General features: G+C 41.2%; 1 pseudogene; it reads right to left on the bottom strand.

Annotated features, from left to right (window-relative positions):
• Positions 1-3562: 3562 nt before the first annotated feature.
• Positions 3563-5260, bottom strand: LOC148119966 (NEDD4-binding protein 1 pseudogene; annotated as a pseudogene).
• Positions 5261-5492: the final 232 nt, after the last annotated feature.

Below are 5492 nucleotides of genomic sequence, written 5' to 3'. Positions count from 1 at the left end.
AGTGGATGGTCTGTTGATGTGTTTTTAGATTCAGTTTCAAAATATTTATTGAGAATTTTACATTGATGTTCATAGGACAAAAATATGTATAATCCTCTTATGGGGGTCTTTATGTGGTTTGGGTATTAAAATAACTGTGACATTATAAAACAAACTGAGCTATGTTTTATGAACATACAAACAAATTTGAGGAGTATTTTTGCTAACTATTCCTTGAAAGTCTGGTAAAATTTCTGCTGTCCTTGTGTTCATTTTTCTTTCTTCTTTTTTTAAATTGGGGACTTTTATTTATTTATCTATTTATTCATTTATCTATTTCCCAAGGGGTTATGGGTCTATGCATATTGCTTACCTTATCATGATTTAATTTTATTAAGTGGTATCTACTGAGGAAATTATCCCTTTCTGAAGGAGCATTTCAATTAAATTTTAAGAAATAAAGACTGCCTAAAAATTTGAGAGTAAAATAGTCCCATTGGTCAGCCTGACTAACCAGTTTAGTATGGTAATGTACTTGTTTATATCTAGTAGGCACTTTTTCACAAACTTTTAATCCCAGTAGCCCCAATGAAACACACCTTTAATCCTAGAAGGAACATTGACACCAATGTTAATCCCATTAGTCTTGTGATATGCACATTTACAGTAACCACATGAGTTGACATAGATATCAGGTGGTACATTCCTTTAATCATGGTCTCAGATGTTTCCTCTTACCTCACCTGTTCTGGCAACCAGATCAGAAAAAGAAAGAAAGAAAAAAATAAAAACGAAAGAAAGAAAGACAATAGAAAGAGAAAAAGCCTACAAAGTCATGGAAATTGAACAGCTCTCTACTGTATGAAAAAAAGAGTCAAGACAAAAGAAAATTAAGAAATTGAACACATTCTAAAAATAAAGGTAAATGATTAATTAAACTGTGGGAGGCAATAAAAGTGGTTTTATTTATTAATTAATTATTTATTAATTATTTATTAATAAGAGTTTACTAATTTACAGCACTAAGTGCCTGCATAGAAGAACTGTATAGATCTCACACTAACAACTTACAGAACAGCTGACATTTCTAGTACCAAAAGAAGAAATCACATTCAAAAGGAGTAGATGAAAAGAAGTATCAAATTCAAGTCTGGAAAGAAAATTGAAACAATGACAACAAGGCAGTCAATGAAACAAAGATTTGGTTCCTTGAGAAAATGACCGCAAGAAGAATGAAAAAGAGAAAATGGAGAACTCCGTAATGGAGTCCGGAAGTTGATGAGAACAGATTTTCTGCAATAGATAGAAAATGCAGGGTCAGGTTAGGTCATGTTACAGATTAAAGTCTATCACCAAAAGAAGCCAAAGCAGAAACTCAACACAAAAATCTGGGGAAGAAACTGAAAACAGAGAGAGTGGAGCAATGCAGAAGATGCAGAAAGAAATGCAGCCAGCTTGCCACTGGCTCTTACCTCGACCTCAGTCTGAAATGGGGATCCTGACCTTAGGAACCTCAGCATGAGAGTGTGTGAGGAGAATGAAAGGAGTGTACCACCCTATTTCATGGAAATTAGGGTGGCTATTCGGATTAAAGGTGTGTGTCATCCTGTTCCTGGGATTAAAGGTGTGTGTTATCATAATCTGGTCTGGAAGGCTGACCATTGGAACCATTTTACTCTCAGAAGATTAGGGAATGGTACTATATAGTTATCAAAAGAAAATTTCACCAAGAAGACCTTTCAGTTCTGAACATCTATGCCTCGAACACTATTAATCTCTATTCTGCCGGATGGCTCAAGCTTGTTACCTCATCTTGTACACATCCTGTTCCCTGTATGTCTGGCTGGCAACTCCTCTGACTCCATGCTTGCTCATACCATCATTTTCAGTAGGCTTTTTTACCTTCTTTTATTCTGTTTAGCTATTGGCCCATCAACTTGCTTAATAAACCAATCATAGTGACATGTATTTACACTGTATACTGAAAGATTATTCCACAGAGCACACATAAACACACACACACACACACACATACACACACACAAAGAGAGACACACAATGCTTCGATGTGACATCCTGCAGAATGTTTTCTTTCCTGAGGACTAAGTAGAGTAGTCAGATTCATCATTCCCTGTTTTCTTAATACCATTCACCGAACTCATAGTTGAAATATAAAAATATATTTCAACTAAGGGAGACATTTTAGGGTTTACAAAAGACTTGATTCTAGAGGGGTTTCCAGGCCCAAGGAGAGATCCCCAGATTGTTCCCTGGACAGCAGAGGAGAGGGTGCCTGAACTGGCCTTGGCCCATAACCATACTGATGAACATTTCGCATATCACCATAGAACCTTCATCTGGCGATGGATGGAGATAGAGGCAGAGACCCACATTGGAACACTTAACTCCCTAGGTCCAAATGAGGAGCAGAAGGAGGGAGGACGTGAGCAAGGAAGTCAGGATCAGAGGGAACCTTCATCCGACGATGGATGAAGATTGAGACAGAGACAGACATTGGAGCACTGGACTGAGCCCCCAAGGTCCAAATGAGGAGCAGAAGGAGGGAGAACATGAACAAGGAAGGCAGGACCGCGAGGAGTGCGTTCACCCACTGATACAAGGGGACTGATCTAATGAGAGCTCACCAAGGCCAGCTGGACTGGGACTGAACAAGCACGTGATCAAACCGGATTCTCTGAATGTGGCTGGCACGGAGACTGTCTGAGAAGCCATTGATGATGGCATTAGGACTTATTTCCTCTGCATGTACTGGCTTTTTGGGACCCTAGTCTGTTTGGATGCTCACCTTCCTAGACCTGGAGGGAGTGGGGAGGAACTTGATCTTCCCACAGGGCAGGAAACCCTGACTGCTCTTAGGGCTGGAGAGGGAGGAGGAGAGAGAGTGGGGGGAGTGGGAGGGTATTGGGAGGAGGGGCAGAAGTGGAAACTTTTATAAATTAATAAAATAAAACCTAGATATCAAAACTCAAAAGAAAAATATTAATTTCCTTATGTCATGTCTCTTTCCAGTATAGCATATTTTGATTAAGTAATCTCTATAGTCATTTCCCAACTTCTAGTTTTGGCTCTTACATTTTGTATGATAAGCAATGATAACCTGTGAAACCTGGGCTTTTGAATGGAAGATGGAGCAGAACTCTCTATGACCTATATTGTTTCTTGGGAGAGCACAAAGTTGACTGTTCAGACACTGATATTTTTATTTTTTATTTAATTTTATTTAGAAAGGCTAAACATATTCACTTAAATTTTTCTTCAGCTCTAAGGAAAAAGTTTTAAAAACAGAAAGTTGAAAATACATTCAAGACTAACGGCTGATACACAGTTCTGAAAAGGCAGAGAATGTGCTTTCCGTTCGCAGAAAAGGTGAAATCTGTATTAGCAGCAAATTTTATACAGAGAAATAAAGATGGCTTTAAAACTCCAGATTTGTGAAAGCACAAAACATATCCCTTTCTTTCCTTAGAAACTCAAGAGCAGCTCTGTTCACTCTGGAAGGCGTCTTCCCACTATGGTTGTCCACAGTTGGGAGCTCGCTCTGGTCCCCATCAGCCCTGGGCTTTCAGCCCAGGCTTAGGTCCAATATCAGGCCAGAAAGCACGTTCAGGTCCTTCAGGAATGGCTGGGCTGCCAGGATCTCTTCGATCTTCTGTTTTTGCTCAGAATCAGGGAAGATCTTCAGCAGGGCCTCCCTCAGCTCACTGGTTTCTGCACAAGATCTCTGTGTTGGAATGAGGTGGTTCTGCTCTATGCCAGAAATGCTGGCCAGGGATGTGAAGTGGAGCTGCTGAGGAAGCCAAGGATCTGAAGAGGTTCCCTGGTTCCAATATGGAGGCTGGTAGCTGGTGATGGCTACTTGGGTGTTGTGGCTCTGGGCGAACATGTCCACATTTGGCAGGTCACTGAGTAGAGGCTCCAGGTCTCCAGAGCCCTCCTTTCTAAGGAATTCTCCTAGCCGAGGCCCATTTCTTCCCAGAGGCTTGTCGGGAACCATGAATATGTCCCCCACGAACGTGTACTGAAGCAATCTTTTGGCGACAATTTCTCTCCAGGACACTGACTCAGTCACAAACCCTCTGAAGTTATTATTGCTTACAATGACACCGCCAGTTTTGTGCGCTAAGTGTAGTAGGAAGCTGTTAACATGCGAAGCAGCAATTCGTTCTCCAAGGACCATCCTGGAAGGAGTTAGAGATAATATTCCAAGCTCCTTCAGCTGAGTCAAGAAGTTCTGTTCTCTGGCATTAGGATGGCGCCTTGCTCTCCACTGAGGCACAAACACAGTGATGTTTCTGTGGCCAAGCTTCCAAAAATATTCAACGGCAATTGCTATTCCACGACAACTGAAGAATTTATGCAGACCGTGGGTAAATGCAACATTACATCCATCTATAACAATATGCTTCAAATCACTTCTGCCGGGTACATTTTTTAATTCCAGCTTGTACGGTACTTTCAGCATATCTCTAAATCTCTGAACCCCCAAATCTCTAAATCTCTGAATGCCCGTAACTACAGAATCGGTATGATAAGAGGCTCTTGCCAATACTGTGTTGGTATCTGAAGGTAAGAGCTGGGGCAGTGGCAGTGGTGGAGAAGTCTGGGAATAACGTGGTTTAGGCTGAGGGGAGCTGTAGAAGCCAAAAGATTTCTTACAGGCAACCTTTGCATTATTGGGAAACAAGTGATCAGCTGGATGTAGGAAGCTGTTTTGGGGAAAAGCTGGGCCTCTCTGGTGGCCTGTAAATCCCTTCCAAATGAAGTTGACTTCTCCAGGACTGGAAGAGCAAAGAGGCTGTGAGAGGCCATTGCTCTCAAGATTCACATTACCACTGTCTTTCTCGTTTGTACCCCACATTTCATGTGTCTGTCCTGCTGGCCCTCTGCTGAAAAAATTTACTCTGCCATTTGAGGTATATGGTTTAGAGTCTTTAAACGGTAACTGGGAAAACTTTTCTTCCACACTTGGCTCTGTGTGACTCTTTGTGTTCTTGGGAGTGGAATCTCCTGTGAGCTCATTTGTGCTGCCTGCAACACCTGCACTTCTGCTCTGAGCAGCATCTGGACACACAGACCAACGGGCACAAGCTCTGTGTCCTTGGAGACTTTGGTTCTCTTCCTCAATTTCCTCTGAGCGAAATAATGACTGTGTAGAAGGCCCATACATCCTGTTGACTTCATCAACAATCTCTTCGTAATAGCCCATGTTACTAAAGAATTTCACAGCGATGATGTACTTTATTTCTTCTGTGCAGACTCTGATATTTTGTTAATGTTCTGCACCAACTTGACCTCCTCTATCAAGTTGATTTGCCTGCATAATTGAAAAAAACAGAAAGGGCATCACACTTAACCAGTTCAGCTCATAATAGATCCTTGTCAGTCAATAAAATCAATTGGCCAGAACAAGTTTTCAATGTTACTATTGACATGATTGAAGGAGAGAATTGCCAGCATTGATTACACTCAGTTGGTTATGGTAAGCACAAAAA

The sequence above is a fragment of the Myodes glareolus genome, chromosome 13 (assembly GCF_982192425.1).
Source record: "Myodes glareolus chromosome 13, mMyoGla1.1, whole genome shotgun sequence".
In the NCBI taxonomy this organism is placed as follows: Eukaryota; Metazoa; Chordata; class Mammalia; order Rodentia; family Cricetidae; genus Myodes; species Myodes glareolus.
The sequence above is the reverse complement of the archived record's forward strand: the minus strand, read 5'-3'. Positions and strand labels throughout refer to the sequence as shown.